General features: G+C 45.3%; 1 protein-coding gene across 1 annotated transcript in view; it reads right to left on the reverse strand.

The window, feature by feature from the left end:
- DAPK2 (death associated protein kinase 2) overlaps window positions 1-3,972 on the reverse strand; it is a 106,078-nt gene extending 102,106 nt beyond the window's left edge. The window contains exon 1 of the mRNA XM_082255128.1: window positions 3,870-3,972. The gene's annotated coding sequence lies outside the window, so the exon portion shown is untranslated. The remainder of the gene's footprint in view (window positions 1-3,869) is intronic.
- Window positions 3,973-23,193: the final 19,221 nt, after the last annotated feature.

Here is a 23,193-nt window from a genome sequence, read left to right on the forward strand (position 1 = left end):
ATCTTTTTTTTTTTATTATATGTATGAGTCAGCATTTCAATCTAAAACTGGCATTTAACAAGCGAGGTGTATTTCCCTTTGGCTTGTATGTGTGTCGTAGTGAAAGTCCATCCCTGATATATCTACAGATAAAGGGACCATTACGTTGACGCCCAGTGTTGCAGTTCACTGACTAATACAAATATCCATGTTTGTAAAAGGATTTTTCTCTAACCCTAGAATGCATACCTAGAACGTCACACTGACTGTACACTACTTTTATCTGGCTGGTGAAAACTACAAAAAACGTGTTTTGGGGTGAAGTGTGGAAAGTTTGGAACCTCTATTAGGATTCGCTGTTGTGTGTGTCCCCACTGAGAAGATGCCCCTCACTTCCTTTGTGGTCACTGGGACAGAAAGTGAAGAAAATCTTCACTTCCCAGGAACACTGATGGTGATAAGAATGTAAGATATGTTCTGACCCTTACCCTCTTTACCAGCTAAAAAAGGTTTGGCTGGATTTCCAGTTTGAGCAATAATGATAATAAACCAGGCACACCACACACAATGTCACAAGCATAAGAGAAAAACAACTGAAATTAAATCATGAGACTTTCGATTTGACATAATGGTTTCCCCACACATTGTTCAGTGATCTCATATCTCTAGATCAGCCTTTCCCAAACTTGTTACCCCAGAGGAAGCCTTTAACTAATCAGTTTTTGGGAAATCCCTGCTAAAATCAATGCATTGGCCCCAGAACTTTGCAGGCACCATTAAGAGAGAGGTCAATCAGCTACAGCTAAAGGAACCCGCACCCCACAGTTGGTCCTGGACCTTTCTGGCCAGTTACAATCTGCAGAAACAATCAACTGGCCAGATCAGAAAAGCTAATTATCATATAATGATAGACAACATCCTCAGGAAATATATATCTCTTCTCATATAGTAAACTTGTATACTCGTTTTATGGATGGCTCATCTGCAGCCTGCAAACCCTCTTCTTCTTTGTGGTCTTCTGTATGATATCATGTCTGCACTCATAAATGCTTTGTAACATTGGTAGAAAGATGATCCGCACACCGATAGTTGCTCTTAAAAAAATGTTCATCTTTATTCAGGAACCACAGAACACAACTGCTGATATGATCAGTTGACATGTTTCAGCCTATAAGGCCCTAGTCATATACCATATTTAACCTTATAGGCTGAAACGCGTCAACTGATCATATCAGCAGTTGTGTTCTGTGGTTCCTGAATAAAGATGAACATTTTTTAGGAGCAACTATCGGTGTGCGGATCATCTTTCTACATATGAACTCAGTTAAACAGCTGTGAATCGGGCACCTGGGAGCTTGTTTATTGGTGAGCTGTATGGGTAGTAGCACTGCTCCTTATGTTTGCATTTGTAACATTGGTGGTCAGTGGGAAGACTGCTCCTTACATTGGTGGTCAGTGGGAAGACTGCTCCTTACATTGGTGGTCAGTGGGAAGACTGCTCCTTACATTGGTGGTCAGTGGGAAGAATGCTCCTTACATTGGTGGTCAGTGGGAAGAATGCTCCTTACATTGGTGGTCAGTGGGAAGAATGCTCCTTACATTGGTGGTCAGTGGGAAGAATGATCCTTACATTAGTGGTCAGTGGAAAGAATGATCCTTACATTAGTGGTCAGTGGAAAGAATGATCCTTACATTAGTGGTCAGTGGAAAGAATGATCCTTACATTAGTGGTCAGTGGAAAGAATGATCCTTACATTGGTGGTCAGTGGGAGGATTTATCCTTTCATTTGTAGTAAGTGGGAAAAATAATCCTTACATTGGTATTTAGTGGATTGAATGCTCCTTAAGCCCCATACACACGTACCGATTGTCGGCCGTAAATATTCGGCCGCCGACCAATCGGCCGATTGTAGGCTTGTTAGTATGATGCTTCCGACAGCGCATTTTCGGCCGAACAGAATCTGTCATGCAGACTTTAAAATATTGTTCGCCAGTCAGTACAGATTTCGGCCGACAGACAGCAGATTAGCAAGACTGGGCATGCTCAGAGAAGAAAAAACACACGGAAAGTTAACCATCACATGACATCACTTCTGCAGTCGGCTGTTGTTGGCCGACAAAATTCTTGTGCAGTCTTTTGCAGTTTTCAACAGACAGGACAGCCCTGGACAAAAGACGGCCGATCGTTCGGCCGACGATCAGTACGTGTGTACGGGGCTTTACATTGGTATTTAGTGGACAGAATGCTCCTTACATTGGTGGCCAGTGTGAAGAATGATCCTTACATTGGTGTTCAGTGGGAAGAATGCTCCTTACATTGGTGGTCAGTGGAAAGAATGCTCCTTACATTGGTGGTCAGTGGAAAGAAAGATCCTTACATTGGCGGTCAGTGGAAAGAATGATCCTTACATTGGCGGTCAGTGGAAAGAATGATTCTTACATTGAGGGTCAAGGGAAAGAAAAAAATGTACATTCGGGATCAGTGGGAAGAATAATCCTTTCATTGGTAGTCAGTGGGAAGAATAAACCCTTACATTGGTGGTCAGTGGAAAGAATAACCCTTATATTGGTGGTCAGTGGGAAGAACGGTTGTTAGATTGGTGGTCCGTAGAAAGAATGATCCTTGCATATGTGGTAAGTGGGAAGACTGCTCTGTTATATTGGTGGTCAATATGACCCCCTTATATACCCCCTTAAATTGATAATCACTGGTTTCAAGTCTTATGCTCTGCTAAGTGACATTCGTACTGGAACTACATAAGCACTGTCGGGGAGAAGATTAATCTTCTACAGCTGAATGCTGAAGAATAGCCTAGTACCCTCTGGTGGAACCCTGGTTGACCAAGGATGTTCTTGACTACGAGAACAGCACTCTATCTCTAGGCTTTCTTTGAACATTAAACAGGGTTAAGAGGTACTCTCTTCATAATTACAGAAAAAAATGTACTCCGTACCTTCTCAAGATGGTATAGAGAATTTTATAGCACATAGTACAGGACAAGGACCACCCCATCTACCACAACCCCATGTATCCACACCTTGAAGAACGAACCCACAAGAAAAATATTAGTTAAACCCACTGACAATGTTACCACTACTAGTCCACTATAATAGTTAAGGAAATCATTTTTTTTTTTTTTTTGCATTTCTTTTTAAGAGTAGATCATAGATTTATTAATAACGATCTATACCTAAAACAACTACTCGTGTTCCTTTACAAACTCTCTCTGATAATGGGATCATAATCATCATGGCTCATTGGATGCATACCAGCAGCCACTCCGAGTATGAAGGTGCAAAGGATTACTACGGTGCAGGTGGCCAGAGGATCATTTGGGTGGGGAAAGTCGTCTGTTTTTCATATGAACACATAATATTAAACAGAACACAACAAAGTCACATAACATAAGAGAAGGAACATATACAAATAGTTCTTCAAACCAAACTCTGCAATGCTGAAGCTCCCCATCTGTCATCTGTAGTAAGGTGTCATGGTTGTGAGATTTAGGTGAGATCTTGGTATGCAGAAAATATATGCAGTAGAAGTGAGAGGTGCTCAATTACTGACAAGTCTGCAATTAATACAGCCCTCAAAATAAAAAAAAAATAAAAAAAAAACATATATATATATACAGTATATAAAAGTAGGATAAAGTTTCTAGTACAGAGAAGTAAGAAGCCCCAGTATAGAGATGTCTGTCCTTCCTCGTTGGTTATATCAGATCACCCAGCTCAGCTTTATGAAGGTAATCACCCACCTCCCATCATCCCCATTATACATAATCAATCATCCAGATAAATGATCTGAGTCTGTGCCAGATCCAGCACACAAGGACCTCACTGGGGAATGGCAGTGATCTGGACAGATGTATCCAGTATAGAAATCTTACCTGGGAGAGCTGTCAGGATGGTCCGGAGAGTTTACAGAACTTGCAGAGACTTGGTGCTCCCTCCCCCACAAGGGAAACCCTTCTATGACTGCTCTCCTAGTGCATTCAGCCCAGTGAGCTGAAGGGTGCGGCCTGGGCGACACCTAGCGGACATTTAGGGAAATGAACCTTTTGTAGCAATGCCTGTTTGAGCAATACTGAATGGGGCTCTCATCAGCAGATCTGGGTGAGCACAGGAATTCCTCCCTGCTATGCAAAACACATCATTCCACATTCATATATGTGACCAATGTTTGCTTAGACTAAAGAGGGAAAGGAAAACCAAGGCAGTGTGACCACTGGTTGCAGTGGCAGTCCAGGGAGTACAGTTCTGACACCAGATCTGGTTACTCATAATGCCATCTTTATTCCAAACTGACAAAGAACTCAGGAATAATAATGGGACTTTTCACAGCTATACATTTATTTCTACACCTAGTAAAACATTGGGACAATTAATTGTGAGTATACATGAATTTACTGCTACCTCTGGGATTCAGATTCAAGATGAGCACATTGTGGCACCCAACAGTAATGCCCTATGCACCCACCTTTGCAGTCAAGTTTGAGAAACCCCTGATTTACTTTTGTTATGTGTTTCTATTCGCTCAGTATACCTAAAAAAATATTTTTTTTCAAAATACAGGCCATCCCTGAGTTACAAACAAGATAGGTTCTGTAGGTTTGTTCTTAAGTTGAATTTGTATGTACAGTGCCTTGAAAAAGTAAATTTTTCCATATTTTGTCATGCTATAACCAAAAAAGTAAATGTATTTTATTGGGATTATATGTGATAGACCAACACAAAATGGCACATAATTGTAAAGTGAAAGGAAAATGATAAATGGTTTTCAAAATTTTTTACAAATAAATATGTGAAAAGTGTAGCATGCATTTGTATTCACCCCCCCCCCCCCCCTCCAAATCAATACTTTGTAGAACCACCTTTTGCTGCAATTACAGCTGCAAGCCTTTTTGGGGATGTCTCTTCCAGCTTTGCATATCTAGGGAGTGAGAATTTTACCTATTATTTTTTTGCAAAATAGCTCAAGCTCTATCAGATTGGATGGAGAGCGTCTGTGACCAGCAATTTTCAAGTCTTGCCACAGATTCGATCTAAACCATTCCATTGTATCTCTGTCTGTATGTTTAGGGTCCTTGTCCTGCTGAAAGGTGAGCCTCCACCCCAGTCTCAAGTCCAGTGGCGGCCTGTCTATAGGGGGCGCAGGGGCCGCCCCCCCCCCCAATCTGTGGCCAGAGGAAAAAAAAAGATTAAAAAAAATTCAATTTTCAGCCCACTAGGGGCGCCGGACCTAGTGGTGGCTATGGGGGGGGGGGGTTTCACCCCACGTGCGGCGGGCAGAGGCGCTGATTGGCGGCTTTCTGGGGGTCATTGGGGCACAGAGCAATGCGCCCCGACACTCCCCACTTTAGTGATGTCCTGGCTGTGATTGGTCCAGACTCCAGCCTGGACCAATCACACAGGAGGACATCCCGGGTGACGTCGTGATGTGTGGGGGCGGTGCGTGCGCCAGTCACTCACCGTCCCGGCGTCACGTGATCACCTTCCCACCCGCCGGCGCCGTCAGAACAGAGAGGAGAGCCACGCGTGAGGAGGATTTGGAAGAAGAAGAGTTCGTCTCCAGTGAGTGACCGGTCTCCACTTCTTCGCAGAGTCCGCAGACAACACTCCTGCCGCCCCGGGCCGACTCAGCAGCAGCACGCAGGTCACCGTCCGTGAGTGAGGTAAGTTCAAGTGATGCCTCAGGGGGGGGGCCCGGCCCACACACTGTCACAGTCTGCTTTGAAGGGGGCACGCATGCATGCTGGTCTCTGCATTGATGGGGGGGGGGGGCACGGCAGACAAGCTGGTCACTGCATTGCCATTGATGATGGGGGCACGGCAAGCTGGTGGTCACTGCATTGATGATGGGGGCACGGCAAGCTGGTCACTGGCACTGCATTGATGATGGGGGCATGGCAAGCTGGTCACTGCATTCACATAGATGATGGGGGCACGGCAAGCTGGTCACTGGCACTGCATTGATGATGGGGGCACGGCAAGCTGGTCACTGCATTCACATTGATGATGGGGGCACAGCAAGCTGGTCACTGGCGCTGCATTGATGATGGGGGCACGGCAAGCTGGTCACTGCATTCACATTGATGATGGGGGCACGGCAAGGCAAGCTGGTCACTGCATTAATGATGGGGGGGCACAGCAAGCTGGTCACTGCATTGATGATGGGCCCAGGGGGCACGGCAAGCTGGTCACTGCATTGATGATGGGGGCACGGCAAGCTGGTCACTGGCACTGCATTGATGATGGGAGCACGGCAAGCTGGTCACTGAATTGATGATGGGGGCACGGCAAGCTGGTCACTGCATTGATTATGGGGGCACATCAAGCTGGTCACTGCATTGATGATGGGGGGGCACGGCAAGCTGGTCACTGCATTGATGATGGGCCCAGGGGGCACGGCAAGCTGGTCACTGCATTGATGATGGGGCACATCAAGCTGGTCACTGCATTGATGATGGGGGGGCACGGCAAGCTGGTCACTGCATTGATGATGGGCCCAGGGGGTACGGCAAGCTGGTCACTGCATTGATGATGGGGGCACGGCAAGCTGGTCACTGGCACTGCATTGATGATGGGGGCACAGCAAGCTGGTCACTGCATTGATGATGGGGGCACGGCAAGCTGGTCACTGCATTGATGATGGGGGCACATCAAGCTGGTCACTGCATTGATGATGGGGGCACGGCAAACTGGTCACTGCATTGATGATGAAGGCAAGGCAAGCTGGTCACTGCATTGATGATGGGGGGGGCACGGCAAGCTGGTCACTGCATTGATGATGGGCCCAGGGGGCACGGCAAGCTGGTCACTGCATTGATGATGGGGGCACGGCAAGCTGGTCACTGGCCCTGCATTGATGATGGGGGCACGGCACACTGGTCACTGCATTGATGATGGGGCATGGCAAGCTGGTCACTGCATTGATGATGGGGGCACATCAAGCTGGTCACTGCATTGATGATGGGGGCACGGCAAGCTGGTCACTGCATTGATGATGGGGGCACGGTAAGCTGATCACAGCATTGATGATGGGGGTACGGCAAGCTGGTCATGTCTAAGGCCTACATACACAGGGTATCTGTGGCCTATAAATATTAACAGCCTGTGTACAGTATATATCTGTGTTGGAGTTACTTCATGTGCAGACCTTTACTAATTTATGAGAATTCAGTGTACAGGCTCTAAATTATTTTACTTTTTAAATGGTATTGCTTTTCATAGGACAATTACTCCTCTTCAGAATATTAACTTTCTGTTTTAATAATTTTACTGAGTTTTATACCATCTTATACCAGGCCGCTATGTGCCATTTATTATTAATAAATATATAGTGTCAGCCAGGCCAGCAGCCTGCTTAGCAGTGTACACAATATAAGACAGTGCAGGCCAGGCCAATTACATTGTACACAGGTAAAGTGCTATGCTAAGTGGGATTTGTGCTAGGGGGTCTGTACTGTGGGATTAGTGTTAGGGGGTCTGTACTGTGGGATTAGTGCTAGGGGGTCTGTACTGAGGGATTAGTGCTAGGGGGTCTGTACTGTGGGATTAGTGCTAGGGGGTCTGTACTGAGGGATTAGTGCTAGGGGGTCTGTACTGTGGGGTTAGTGCTAGGGGGTCTGTACTGTAGGGTTTGTCCTAGGGGGTCTGTACTGTGAGATTATTGCTAGGGGGCCTGTACTGTGGGGTTTGTGCTAGGGGGCCTGCACTGTAGGATTAGTGCTAGGGGGTCTGTACTGAGGGATTAGTGCTAGGGGGCCTGTACTGGGGGATTAGTGCTAGGAGGCCTGTACTGTGAGGTTTGTGCTAGGGGGTCTGTACTGTGGGGTTTGTGCTAGGGGGCCTGTACTGTGGGGTTTGTGCTAGGGGGTCTGTACTGTGGGGTTTGTGCTAGGGGGCCTGTACTGTGGGGTTTGTGCTAGGGAGCCTGTACTGTTGCATTAATGCTAGGGGGCCTGTACTGTGGGGTTTTTGATAGGGGGCCTGTACTGTGGGGTTTGTGCTAGGGGGCCTGTAGTGGGGTTGGTGCTAGGGGGTTTGTGCTTGAGGGGTTTGTGCTGGGGGGGTATGTACTGTGGGGTTTGTGCCACTCTCAGTCAGTGTATCCCATAATAGGGTGTCTCTCACAGTATATCCCATAATAGGGCCCCTGCTCCCTATTATGGGATATACTAGTACTGATGGACCCCTTAATATGTGATATATTGGGAGAATTTGTTCACGCAAGCAAAATACAGGGGACAAAATGGGTGGAGTCTATAAGGGGTGGGGCTTCTGAGAAATGGGAGGGGTCAAATGGAAATGGGCTGGAAAATGGGCTGGGGGCTTGCGCCCCACCATCTTAAACCATCACCAGCCGCCACTGCTCAAGTCTTTTGTAGACTCTAACAGGTTTTGTTCTAAGATTGCCCTGTATTTGGCTCCATCCATCTTCCAATCAACTCTGACCAGCTTCCCTGTCCCTGCTGAAAAAAAGCATCCCCACAATATGATTCTGCCACCACCATGTGTCACAGTGGGGATGGTGTGTTCAGGGTGATGTGCAGTGTTAGTTTTCCGCCACACATAGCGTTTTTCTTTTAGGCCAAAAAGTTCAATTTTGGTCTCATCTGATCAGAGCACCTTTTTCCACATGTGTCCCCAACATGGCTTCTCACAAACTGAAAACAGGACTTCTTATGGCTTTCTTCTTGCCACTCTTTCATAAAGGACAGATTTGTGGAGTGCTCGACTAATAGTTATCCTGTAGACAGATTCTTCCACCTGAGCTGTGGCTGTGGATCTCTGCAGCTCCTCCATGGGCCTCTTGGCTGCTTCTCTGATTAATGCTCTCCTTGCTCGGCCTGTCAGTTTAGGTGGACGGCCATGTCTTGGTAGGTTTGCAGTTGTGCCATACTCTTTCCATTTTCAGATGATGGATTGAACAGTGCTCTGTGAGATGTTCAAAGCTTGGGATATTTTTTTATAACCGAACCCTGCTTTAAACTTCTCCACATCTTTATCCCTGACCCGTCTGGTGTATTCCTTGGCCTTTGTGATGCTGTTTGGTCACTAAGGTTCTCTAACAAACCTCTGAGGGCTTCACAGAACAGCTGTATTTATACTGAGATTAAATTACACACAGGTGGACTCTATTTACTAATTAGGTGACTTCTGAAGGCAATTGGTTCCACTAGATTTAAGATAAGGGGTATTTAGACTAAAGGGGGCTGAATACAAATGCACGCCACACTTTTTAGATATTTATTTGTAAAAAAATGTTTCAAACTTTTCAGTTTAGACCTAAATCCAATCGAGATTCTGTGGCAAGATTTGAAAATTGCTGTTCACAAACGCTCTCTATCCAATCTGACAGAGCTTGAGCTATTTTGCAAAGAAGAATGGGCAAAATCATCACCTCTAGATGTGCAAAGCTGGTAGAGGCATACCCAAAAAGACTTGCAGCTGTAATTGCAGTGAAAGGTGGTTCTACAAAGTATTGACTCAGGAAGGCTGAATAATTTTGAAAACGATTTATCATTTTCCTTCCACTTCACAATTATGTGCCACTTTGTGTTGGTCTATCACAAAAAATATCCCAATAAAATACATTTACATTTTTGACAAAATGAGGAAAATTTCAAGGGTTATGAATACTTTTTCAAAGCACTGTAAGTTGAAACTGGTAAATTTTTTAAGTGTAACTCCAAAAAATGATTTTTAAGTTTTAAGTAACCCCTGTAACGCTTGTTTTGCTGTCTGTGTCCCTGTTCAGAAGATTTCACCTCACTTTTTGTCCCTGTGACATTTGGATTTTGAACATTTTGGGTTGTCATGGAAACAAGGATTGGTAAAAAAGCTTCAGTGGAGATAACCTTTTCCCATGATATCTCGTACAGGAGTCAATTTCCCTTTCTAAGGGTAGATTTCCTCTCACACCCTCCCTGTTGTCTCCCTCCATTTGTAAGTATGAGTCGTATGTAAGTTGAATGTATGTAAATCGGGGACTGCCTGTATATCTTCCTTTTATAGTTGTTTCTTTGGAGCAGGATTATACATATGACACTATGGGGTTGATTTACTAAAGGCTGTGCACTTTGCAAACTGCAGGTGCACACTGAAAAACCAGTTGCTTCAGAGCTTAGTAAATGAGCAGAAACTCTGCTGACTTCCATCAATCACGTATATTTTCCTTGCATGTGATTGGGTATTCTTTGCAAAGTGAAGCATTGCCTGAAGTACTAAGCCCTGGAGCAACTGCACTTTGAAAAGTGCACAGTCTATTTGTCTTTAGTAAATCAACCCTTAGGGCAGGCATGCCCAACCTGCGGCCCAGAAGTGCAGGCAATGCGGCCCACTGATCCCTGACAATTTTCTTTTTCTGGGAAGGAAGGAAGTTGGGTCGGGGCACGGCCACAGCGGCTTCCAACTAACGGTAGGCAGAGGCTGCCTCGGAGGGAAGGGGAGCATGTGCAGTGTTTCTGACTCCTACCCCCATGACCACTTCAAATCACTGATCATGGTGGTTAGAGTGTTTCTTTAATATCTCTCAGAACAAGTAAACCTCTGTATACTGATTCCATTTCATTTGATCATCCTCTAGTTGTGTTAAATTAGTACGGGGGGCGCGGCAGCCTTTTATTACTTATATACCTTAACTATAGTATATATTTTATATGCGGCCCGAGAAAATTTCTCTACACTCAATGTGGCACAGAGAAGCCAAAAGGTTGACCACCCATGCTTTAGGGGCAGCCTTTGCAGAAATGGCAAAGTGGAGATAAGGGATAGACTGGAGAGACAAGTCTGAGAGATGGTGCAATAGCTACAATGTCTTGAGATCTTTAACCCTTAGTTAGGACAGACAGACCTACCCACACCTACTAACCAAAGAAAGGTGGCGTAGAGGCATTAACCAAGGAGATAATTAAAAAAAAAAAAAGTCAGAGCTGATAAAGTACTACAAACCTAAGATGTCAGCCAATAGCAAAACCCTACCATATGACTAACAACAGATAGCTAGCTGCTTCTTCACTTTGGGACCTGATTGTCTTTATAGCTAAAGTAAAATTGGCACATGTTCTGATCAATGTAACTAGAGTTTAAAGTAGACGTCTCACCACACATTTCTTATATTTTGCCTTTCAATCCTCAAAGTGCATGTAGCACTTTGTCCCATTTCAAGAGCTGCGATAGATCCAGAGCTAGCGTGGTCAACAGTACACTCCCCCCCCCCCCCCACGCATCACTGCCTGACCACACTGCTCTGAATGAGACAAATAATTCTTTAGGGCTGATTGACAGCCAGGGGCCTACCAAGGGGTTGGCAAGATTGATGCCCACCAGGGGCGCAGGCTGAGGGGGGGGGGCGCAAAAAAATTGTCAGTGTTAGCAGTGATTTTTGCGCCCTCCACTCAGCCTGCACCCCCGGCGCCTCCAGGCAGCATGCGGCTCCAATCCTGGAGCCCTGTGTCCACTCCAGACGGCGAAGCAGGCTCTCCGGAGCTCTGTCCGCCCACACATATGGGCGGTCAACAGTCACATGACCGTGACATCATCAATCGGCTCCAGCTCGACCGCAGGCTGGGGATGGGGACTGCACTGAGCTGTCAGAGGAGCCGGCACCACCACTCAGCACAGTAAGACGCCTTCAACCGCCTTTCCACTCCCAGGCAAAGCTGACAGGGGGACCTCCCCTCTCTCTCTGTCCCCCCCTCTCTCTGTCCCCCCCTCTCTCTGTCACCCCCTCTCTCTGTCAACCCCCTCTCTCTCTCTCTGTCACCACCTCCCTCTCTCTGTCACACACTCTCTCTCTCTCTGTGTCACCCCCCTCTCTCTGTCACCCCCCCTCTCTGCCCTCTCTGTCTCTGTCACCCCCTCTGTCCCCCTCTCTCTCTCTGTCACCTCCTCTCTCTCTGTCACCCCTCTTTCTCTCTGTCACCCCCTCTCTCTCTGTCACCCCTCTCTCTCTGTCACCCCCTCTCTCTTTCTATGTCACCCCCCTGTCTCTTCCTGTCACCCCCCCTCTCTCTTCCTGTCACCCCCTTTCTCTCTCTGTCACCCCGTCTCTTTCTTTCTCTGTCACCCCCCCCTCTCTCTCTGTCACACGCCCTCTCTCTCTCTGTCACACCACCTCTCTCTCTGTCACCCTCTCTCTCTCTCTCTGTCACCCTCTCTCTCTTTCATCCCCCTCTCTCTCACTTTCATCCCCCTCTCTCTCACTCTGTCATCCCCCCTCTCTCTCCATCACCCCTCTCACTCTCTGTCACCCCCTCTCACTATCTCTGTCACCACCTCTCTCTTTGACCCCCTCTCTCTCTCTCTCTGCCACCCCCTCTCTCTATGTCACCCCCTCTCTCTCTGTCACCCCCCTCTCTTTCTCTCACTGTCACCCCCCTCTCTCTTCCACTACCTCGCTTTCTCTCTCTCTGTCACCCCCATCTCTCTCTGTCACCCCTCTCTCTCTGCCATCCCCCTCTCTCTGTCACCCCCTCTCTTTCCCTGTCAACCCCTCTCTTTCTCTGTCACCCCCTCTCTCTCTGTCACCCCCTCTCTCTCAATCTGTCACCCCCTCTCTCTACCCCCTCTTTCTCTGTAACCCCCCTCTCTCTCTGTCACCACCCCTCTCGCTGTCACCCCCCCTCTCACTCTGTCACCCCCATCTCTCTTGCTGTCACTCCCTCCCCCTCTCTCTCTGTCACCCCCTATCTCTGTCACCCCCCTCTCTCTTTCTATGTCACCCCTCCCTCTCTTCCTTTCACCCCCCCTCTCTCTTCCTGTCACCCCCTTTCTCTCTCTGTCACCCCATCTCTTTCTCTCTCTGTCACCCCCCTCTCTCTCTGTCACCCTCTCTCTCTCTCTCTTTCATCCCCCCTCTCTCTCACTCTGTCATCCCCCTCTCTCTCACTCTGTCATCCCCCCTCTCTCTCCATCACCCCCTCTCACTCTCTGTCACCCCCTCTCACTATCTCTGTCACCCCCTCTCTCTGTCCCCCCCTCTCTCTCTCTCTGCCACCCCCTCTCTGCAACCCCCCCTCTCTCTATGTCACCCCCTCTCTTTCTCTCTCTGTCACCCCCTCTCTCTTCCACCCCCTCTCTGTCACCCCCCTCTCTCTCTGTCGCCCCTCTCTCTCTGCCACCCCCCTCTCTCTCTGCCATCCCCCCTCTCTCTCTGTCACCCCCTCTCTTTCTCTTTCACCCCCTCTCTTTCTCTGTCACCCCCTCTCTCTCAATCTATCACCCCCTCTCTCTCTCTGTAACCCCCTCTCTCTCTGTTACCCCCTCTCTCTTTGTCACCCCCCTCTCTCTCGCTGTCACTCCCCCCCCTCTCTCGCTGTCACTCCCCCCTCTCTCTCTGTCACCCCCTATCTCTGTCACCCCCTCTCTCTGTCATCCCCCTCTCTCTCGCTGTCACCGTCCCTCTCTCGCTGTCACCCCCCCCTCTCTCTCTGTCACCCCCTCTCTCTCTCTTCTCTCTCTGTCACCCCCTTTCTCTCTCTCTCTCTGTCACCCCCTCTCTCTCTCTGCCAAACCCCCCTCTCTCTTTCTCTCTTTCGGGGGGTGGGTGGGGGGGCGCCGATACAGCTCCACACCAAGGGCGCTGGAGACCCTAGGTACACCTCTGTTTGGGGTAAGTACCTAGTACCTGAGACAGCTTTGGTCTCAGGTACTAGGTACTTACCCCAAACCTGCACCATCGCAGTGCAAGCAGAGGGAGAGGGCTGGCCAGGGCGATAGGCCTGGTAAATATTTGCAGGCGTGCTCACAATGGAAGGGGAAGACATTCAAGGGAGCTCTGCCAGATAAAAACTATGCTCAGTATAAATGAATGAGGAGGTCAGCGCTCTCCTCCCTTTCTCCATTAATACTTATATGCAGAGGACTGTCAACAGCACTGCTACTTCTGACTAATGTAAGTGACAACAGCACAATAGAAACACCCACAAATTGGGCTTCTGGAAGGGGAGGAGCTGATAGGTCAGATTGGAAAAAGTAAAAAAGGGGTTATCTACACAGTCATTCAGCATGCAAGGACAAGTATTTCTAAATGAATCTGACAAACCAGCATTTTTTTTAAGCTATTGAGAGGTCTTCTCTAAGAACATGTGGATTTATATTATCTAATTTTTTACCCCCCATGCCTCCTGTTTCTGGATTACCTTTTCTCTAACTCCACCCCATTTCAGAAATGGTATCTGATCTAACACTTGAAATTTAAAGTTTCTCTAGGGTCAAAATGTAAAAATCTTAAACATTTCCACATTGTATTTCAAATATTTCTAGCTTACTGCTATTAATCTCAATAATCTTGACATTTTTAAACGTACTTTATGAAGATCTTTACAGATTTACTTCCTCGAATTCTGACACATATTAACTAAGTCCTGTGAGTAGGCACTGCTGTCTCACACTTTCCACTGAGTCTGCTTTCTGAACTACAGAGGTGCTGAGAGGAGGAGTTTCAAGAGGGGGAGTCAGTACAGGAATCACTGCTTGCAGGCAACAAGGTACCATGGGATATGTAGTCCCTAGAAATTGAAGGTAAACAGCGTAGGAGAAACTTTAAAGCATGCAGGGAATCCAGGAAGTTATGGAAAAAAAGATGGTCAGCACTTACAACATGAAAGGAGGTTTTTCAAGTAAGCTTATATAGGATTGTCAAATATAACAATTGTTTGTATTGTTATTACAATGCTTATGAACGTGTATGCTGTGGTCATAAAACTCCTTTAAACTGTATCTTGTGATTGAGAGGAACAGGGATGTCACCACCAAACATAACTAAGCCGATTTGTCATCCCTGACCTGAGTTATTTATGAACAATTTGAGTATAAAAAGGCGAACATCGGGATTGATATGGGAACTTTCCTACACCACAATAAAAATCTTGCAATACTTGTTGAATAATAAAGAAATAATAGTTAAACCTATGATGGAGGTCGTTCCATTTAGGTATAACTACTATTGTAAAGATCACTGCAAAGCCACAGGTCACCAAGCATAGTAACAATGTTTCTTCATACTAGTCCCATCCATTTTAGAATTTATTTTAATACCCTGGTTTTTGTATACCTCTCACCATCCATGTGCTTGAAGCTTTAGTGTATTAATTAGTGACACATTATTTGGATTTGACTATGGAAGACAATTTAAAGTGGTGAACATTTGTTTTGGTAGACAATTATAGAAGTGATTTCTGAGGGTTATAAGCTTTTTAGAAGTATCTATAAGGTTGGGTTTCATTGTCCAGTGGGTGAAGATACGTGGTTTGGTGAAGTGCATCATTCCCAATTCAAATTTCTTTGATTTTTGGTATTCCATTATCGAGGTCAACTGCATCACTGCCAATTCCAATTTATTACAAACAAGGAGAAGGTAATGCAATGACGTGCACATGTGGGAGATTTCCTTCTATGTCTGTAAGGTGCAATTGAGGTCTAGTGAAATTTGTGGTTTAGTTGGTGGAGAATCACAGTATGCTTAGCAACAAGCAGGAAAATAGGGCAAGATAGATGTGCAAAGATGGTGGCTGTCTGCACAAACACAAAACATTTGTAATCAGGCGGCTATGCAATTAGGTCACTTTCCAATTGGCAGCAGAACACTTGGAAGTTATTTGGTGATGTGATTACTGTATGCATTCAAGAGAGCAACAAACTGCTAACTCAGCAAAAAATACAGAAAAACAACAAACACCTCAGCTTTATATAAACCCCCAACAACATATTTAGTGCACATTGTCTAACACACATTACAAAGAACAAAGAAAAACTGTGCTAATCTAGTTAGTAGCACATTTTATACCAATCTACCCTAAAACAAGGGAACAGGAGTGCTGACGTTGTCCCACCCCAAATGTATTACAAATGCTTTTCTACACATATTTGAACAAAAAATGTACACTTTGTCTATCCCTACCTTACCACTTCAGTACCAGACACTTTCATCCCCCCCCGCCCAAGTTAATTTTCATTTTTTAGTGCCAACACATTTTGAATGACAATTACTCATTTAGTCACTATGTTTGATTGTACTGCAATGACACTGTTGTACCAGGCGGCTCCGAGCTTCGCATTGTATCATAAAGAGTTAAGCGCTGTGATTGGTGTCTTACAAATTTTGTTCTGCCGCACCGTACGGCCACACCCTCAGACGTAGTCATAATGATGAAACGCGTCAGTACAGGACGTACAGGAGTAATGCAATTATTAGTGTCACTACTCACTATAGGGTGTTTTTAAGTAATGTTTTAATTATTGATTAAAGCATTTGAATTACACCCCAAAACACATTCTGTTACTTCTCCCTTGTATGATGATACCACATATGAGACTTTTTCAGAGCCCAGCCATATAGTGGGGCCCAAAATCCAAGTAAGCACCTTCAGACGTTTTAAGGGAATAAATTAGACATCTAATTTCCTGACTACCTAATATATTTGTGAAGACCCTGGAGCACCAGTACAGTGGAAACATCCACAAAAAGATTTGAGAGAGTAAACAGCCCAAGGTATTTTCTAAGAGGCACGGTGAGTCTTTTAAAGACCATTTTTTGCCACAGGTTTTTGGAAAATGTGGAAAGAAAAGGAAAATTAATTTTTTAACACAAAGTTGGCAATGTAATAAGATATTTCTCACACACAGCATGGGCATACTTAGAATTGCACCCCAAAACACATTTTGCTACTCCTCTGGAGTATGGCGATACCACATTTGTGAGACTTTTTTACTGTCTGGGCTGATTATGTAACCGACTTTTTATTGTGACTCACACAAATTAGTAACAGTTGTGTCAAAACCAATGTACTGTAATGGTCACCTCTATACAAGTGGTCAGGGAATATGATGCAGTGTAGTGTCACCTATAGCAGTCCCAGTTCCTATAAGACAAGCAAGTCTAGCCTGCTGGTACGTGGCTATGCCTAGGAATGCCATGTTCACTGGCCTGGTGTCTCGCTGAGAAGTAGCCAGTGCAATGTGCAGATGGGTCAGGCCGCAGGCAGAGGCATGGTTAGCAAATAGGCAAAAAATCGGTCAAGGCAACCGGCAGAAACGTGATCACTAACAGGTCAGGGTTAGTACAGGCAACTCTGCACTAGTGTGGCGGTAATTAGGGACAATATGGCTGCTGTGGGGATGATTATAGACAATATGACTGGTGCAACAGTGATTAGGAACACTGACTGATACAGCAGTGATTAGGGATACAGAGTAGATTGCAGTGATTAGGTACACTAACTGGTGTGTCGTTGATTAGGAACACTGACTGGTACGGCAGTGAATAGGGACACTGTGAGTGGTGGACTGCAGTGATTAGGTACACTAACTGGTGTGGTGTTGATTAGGGATACTGACTGGTACGGCAGTGAATAGGGACACTGTGAGTGGACTGCAGTGATTAGGTACACTAACTGGTGTGGCGTTGATTAGGAACACTGACTGGTACGACAGTGAATAGGGACACTGTGAGTGGTGGACTGTAGTGATTAGGTACACTAACTGGTGTGGCGTTGATTAGGGATACCGACTGGTACGGTAGTGAATAGGGACACTGTGAGTGGTGGACTGCAGTGATTAGGTACACTAACTGGTGTGGCGTTGATTAGGGATACTGACTGGTATGGTAGTGAATAGGGACACTGCGAGTGGATTGCAGTGATTAGGTACACTAACTGGTGTGGCGTTGATTAGGGATACTGACTGGTACGGCAGTGAATAGGGACACTGTGAGTGGACTGCAGTGATTAGGTACACTAACTGGTGTGGCGTTGATTAGGAACACTGACTGGTACGACAGTGGATAGGGACACTGTGAGTGGACTGTAGTGATTAGGGACATTGACTGGGGTGGTGATGATTAGGGATACTGACTGTCTGGCATGACACTGTACTGCTGTGGCGGTAATCAGAGATAATGACATACAGTGATATCAGAACAGTCAGCCATTGTTCATGATCACTTCCACAGGGGTACAATGTCACCATAGTGACGCTACACTTGCTCTGGTGAAAATATATCTATATATATTTTTACCTTTACCTTTTTTTTTTTTATTTACTTTAACCATCTTTTTTTTTTACATACTGTCACCAGAGCAGAGCAGTATAACCATAGTGATACTGTACTATTTGTAGAGCGATTTTTGTTTTGTTTTTCTTACACTCTGATTGCTTATTACGGTTATGATCACTATATACAATCTGTAACACTGTTCAAAGGTTTCATTCATGAAACCTTGGCTATTACTGTGAGGCTGTGATTTGTCACAGTGATTACATGGTACAGAGTCCTGTGATTGGCCCTGGTACCATGTGATTGCTGTGACTAATGACAGAGCTCACACAGTAAGGTATATAAGACAGCCTTGCTTACTACTGTGATCAGCACAGTTTGCTTGGTCACAGCGATCACATTGTACCAGGGCCCTTCACGGTTGCACAATATCGGTGGACACATCGTTAAAGACTGCATGCACAGGATAGAAGACATTAACCGCATGGAGGATCTTACCCTTACGAGGCAGTACCGCAGGGAACGCTATGAAAGGATCTGGGGTTACTGGAACATCTTTATACATTTTCCGACAAAGGGAAATCACTGATGTGTGACTAATTCTTGGCCTGATGCCACCAGTGGGGTAGTCCATGCGGGGGGTTTCCCCTCCTCTTCCCTCCCCCCCTTTTTTTTTTCTCTTTTCCCTACTCTTTCTAGTTCTGTCCTACTCCCTACCTTCTCTCTTTGCTTTCCCTTACCCACCTCTTGTTAAAAGCTGGGAGTGAGGGTTGGGAAGGTTCACTTCTCCGGCTGCAGGTTGTCAATATATTCCATACGGTGTCTAGCTAACTGAGGCTCTGATGGGCTGAGGTTGACCTTCCCCTGTTATCAGGGGTGGGCACTCTGGTTACGCTACGCACTGCACTGTAAGCTGACCCAATGATTTATTTTGATGTTCAGTTCTTGTCTCTCTACTGTTTGTTGTTGTACTTTATTGACATGTGTGCAATATGGTTGTCATGCCTACCGTTTCTCCTTTTAAATAAAATATTTAAAAAAAAAAAAAATAGAAAATCAATGCAGCCACTATATCTAAGGACGAGTAAGTTTCAAAAAAATTACATTTCTGTTTTGCAGTTCTTTAAAGCAAGTTAATTTAAAGTGGACCTTTATTTACATTTCAGACATCACATTACCGATTTTTCATGTACTCTTGTAGTGTTTTTAATTCTTTTAATAAAATCTGATATTTGGGATTCTACACTTAGCTGGCGCTGTCTTCCTTTCTCCTGTTCTATTTGTTTTTTACAGAGCCGGTCACTACTCTGAGGACAGTAGCCGCAGGTGTCTCCCTATTTATTCCCTCGTAATCCATCATGGACTCTGGATTTGTCATTTACCGGAATACACCCAGGTTTCCCAGCTAGATCAATTATTCTAGCCAGCTGGATTTTATATAGCTCGGAAATCGTGAAGTGACCGAGTTCTCGAGTTAGCAGCGAAAATAGAAGAATATACAGCCTCATGCTACATAGCTTCATTTCATGTCCAAACATCCCCGAGCGCAGCAGTTGCGGTCCGATCTTAGGATTCACGGTTGGGGACGGAGCGGTATCGGTGAGATCTTGACTGCCCAGTATTCGGTCATCTCCATTTGTTTGAATGCCCTTTTTTTATTATGACATGTGAGTGTAATGTGATGGGGATGGGCTTATTTTAGTCAATAAATTGTTTATATTGGACTACTGCCCTATGAGCCTTTTCCTTTATACACACGTGATGCTGTTGGGAGTACTGTAGTTATCATTGGGTAAAGTTCCCAGAGTGAGACTCATGAACATCTGTCGGTGTATGGTATTCAGTGGAGCGATCCTGAGTCTGCGATCTCCTTTGAAGGCGTATTAATCTCAGCCTTTGGTGAGTGTTGACTGCCTAGGGGGTCACGTGGTGTGGTGGAAGTTTTCGTTCTCCCAATTATTTCTTCACGCCATGGTGATTGGTCATCCCTCTGGAGCTGTTTGATAAACTGTTGTATTTATAGTACATCTTTCTCACTTATCTATTTATACATATATTGATGTTTTATGTATAATCATCAAGCGCTGCTTATGTGGTTACTTTTCTGTCATCCGATGGTATTCACATCTTTATATATGGATTTTATAGATAACTCTGTGCGCAGGAATTCACCCTCTCCTTACAGAATGGGGGGGCTAGCTGTGAGTGATCTGGGAGTCAAAGCTGGCTCCTAAATCTAAGATAGTGGCACAGAAACAAAAACTTTGGGCTCCAGGAACACAGCTCTGGACTGTTTGGGCTACTAAGTACAGTACATGTTTTTTTTTTTTTTTTTTTTATAAACTGCAGTATTTGTAGATTCTGACTTTTAATTTTTGCATAGCTAGAGAAATTCCTTTATAAGCTCTGTTCATCATGCAAGGAATGAGGCTCAATGAAAATGTTAGATGCAATGGACACCCCTTTGTTTGCATTTCCTAAAAGTGCACATAAAACAAAATTTTAGCATTTATTCTGGCACAATTATGTTGATAATTTTGTTGTATGTCTGTAACATCCCACAAAAGACTTACTGCTATTGGTTCAGAACATTTACATCCACAGGAAAGAGAACCAGATATTACATCTCAGCAATTTTTACCTTGCCTTACCTTTAAAGCTGAACTCCGGGGAAACTAAAAGTCTTCCCTTGCAGTGGGGCAGTGTCCACCCTTCAAGTGGTAACTGCTTGTTTATGCCTAGGGGACCAGGTACAGCAGTTTTAGTTATCTGATGTTCTGCTCCAGCAGGCGTCTCTGCACTGCTATACCGGTCCCTCTTCTCCCCTGCAGTCTGGTGGTTTAATGGTCCCTCTTCTCCCCTGCAGTCTGGTGGTTTAAGGGTCCCTCTTCTCCCCTGCAGTCTGGTGGTTTAAGGGTCCCTCTTCTTTCCTGCAGTCTGGTGGTTTAAGGGTCCCTCTTCTCCCCTGTAGTCTGCTGGTTTAAGGTCCTCTGATGTCGTTAAGACAGATAAAGGAACCATAGCCTTGCACTGAATATAAAGACACCAAGGAACAATCCACTGCAGGAGCAGAGTGCCGTTTGCTAGGGGAGTGGAAGATGAGATAAGTAAAAGTGATCTTACTATCCCCTAAAGGGCAGTTAAAGGGCAGGTAAACTCAATAATACATTTCTCAATTTTGCTCCCTTTTGTATACTGTTGAAAGCATTTTGGTACATCTGTTCTTCAAGTACAAAAAAAAAAATCTGTTTATTCAGCCAGATATCCTGTGAGTCGATAGCTTCCTGTTTGTACAGTTATCATTTAGCATTGTTCCCAGCTAACTTTATTGAGCAGAAAACACCTCCCCCCTATGTTATGGGGAGGGGGAGGTGTTATATAGTTCTAACACACTCTCCTCTTGGGGTAACAATGATTCTTCTCTTGGATAAAGTGAGGTTGTCACCCTAGGACAGGCAGTGTGTTCCTGGCAGGATCACCAGCTAAAAAGAAAAAAAAAATTGAGCCACATACAGTATCTCACAAAAGTGAGTACACCCCTCACATTTTTGTAAATATTTAATTATATCTTTTCATGTGACAACACTGAAGAAATGACACTTTGCTACAATGTAAAGTAGTGAGTGTTCAGCTTGTATAACAGTGTAAATTTGCTGTCCCCTCAAAATAACTCAACACACAGCAATTAATGTCTAAACCGCTGGCAACAAAAGTGAGTACACCCCTAAGTGAACCCCTAAGTGTCCAAATTGGGCCCAATTAGCCATTTTCCCTCCCCGGTGTCATGTGACTCGTTCGTGTTACCACGTCTCAGGTGTGAATGAGGAGCAGGTGTGTTAAATTCTGGGTCATTGCTCTCACTCTCTCATACTGGTCACTGGAAGTTCAACATGGCACCTCATGGCAAAGAACTCTCCGAGGAGCTGAAAAAAAGAATTGTTGATCTATATAAAGATGGCCTAGGCTATAAAAAGATTGCCAAGACCCTAAAACTGAGCTGCACCATGGTGGCCAAGACCATACGGCAGTTTAACAGGACAGGTTCCATTCAGAACAGGCCTCGCCAAAGAAGTTGAGTGCACATGCTCAGCATCTTATCCAGAGGTTGTCTTTGGGAAATAGACATATGAGTGCTGCCAGCATTGCTGCAGAGGTTGAAGGGGTGGGGGGGTCAGCCTGTCAGTGCTCAGACCATGCGCCGCACACTGCATCAAATTGGTCCGCATGGCTTTCGTCCCAGAAGAAAGCCTCTTCTAAAGCCGCAAAAAATTGAAGACAAGCCGACTTAAGGACCTGGATTACTGGAATCATGTCCTCCGGCCTGATGAGACCAAGATAAACTTATTTGGTTCAGATGGTGTCAAGCGTGTGTGGCGGCAACCAGGTGAGGAGTACAAAGACAAGTGTGTCTTGCCTACAGCGAAGCATAGTGGTGGGAGTATCATGGTCTGGGGCTGCGTGAGTGTTGCCAGCACTGGGGAGCTACAGTTCATTAAACCATGAATGCCAACATGTACTGTGACATAGTGAGGCAGAGCATTATCCCCTCCCTTCGGAGACTGGGCCGCAGGGCATTATTCCAACATAACGACCCCAAACACACCTCCAAGATGACCAATGCCTTGCTAAAGAAGCTGAGGGCAAAGGTGATGGACTGGCCAAGCACATCTCCAGACCTAAACCCTATTGAGCATCTGTGGGGCATCCTCAAACAGAAGGTGGAGGAGCTCAAGGTCTCTAACATCTACCAGCTCCATGATGTCATCATGGAAGGGTGGAAGAGGACAGTGGCAACCTGTGAAGCTCTGGTGAACTCCATGCCCAAGAGGGTTATGGCAGTGCTGGAAAATAATGGTGGCCACACAAAATATTGAGCCTTTGGGCCCAATTTGAACATTTTTACTTAGGGGTGTACTCACTTTTGTTGCCAGCAGTTTAGACATTAATGGCTGTGTGTTGATTTTTTTGAGAGGACAGTAAATTTACACTGTTATACAAGCTGTACACTCACTACTTTACATTGTAGCAAAGTGTCATTTCTTCAGTGTTGTCACATGAGAAGATATAATAAAATATTTACATAAAGGTCAGGGTGTACTAACTTTTGTGAGATACTGAATAAGGAAAGGTAGGCTGCAATGCATTCAGTTTTTGTTCTAGATACATTTTAATCCTTGCACTGTTTGAGATTAGCTTTAAAGCTGTAAAATGAA

Source organism: Pelophylax lessonae, assembly GCF_965119305.1.
Source record: "Pelophylax lessonae genome assembly, chromosome: 4".
Lineage (NCBI taxonomy): Eukaryota > Metazoa > Chordata > Amphibia > Anura > Ranidae > Pelophylax > Pelophylax lessonae.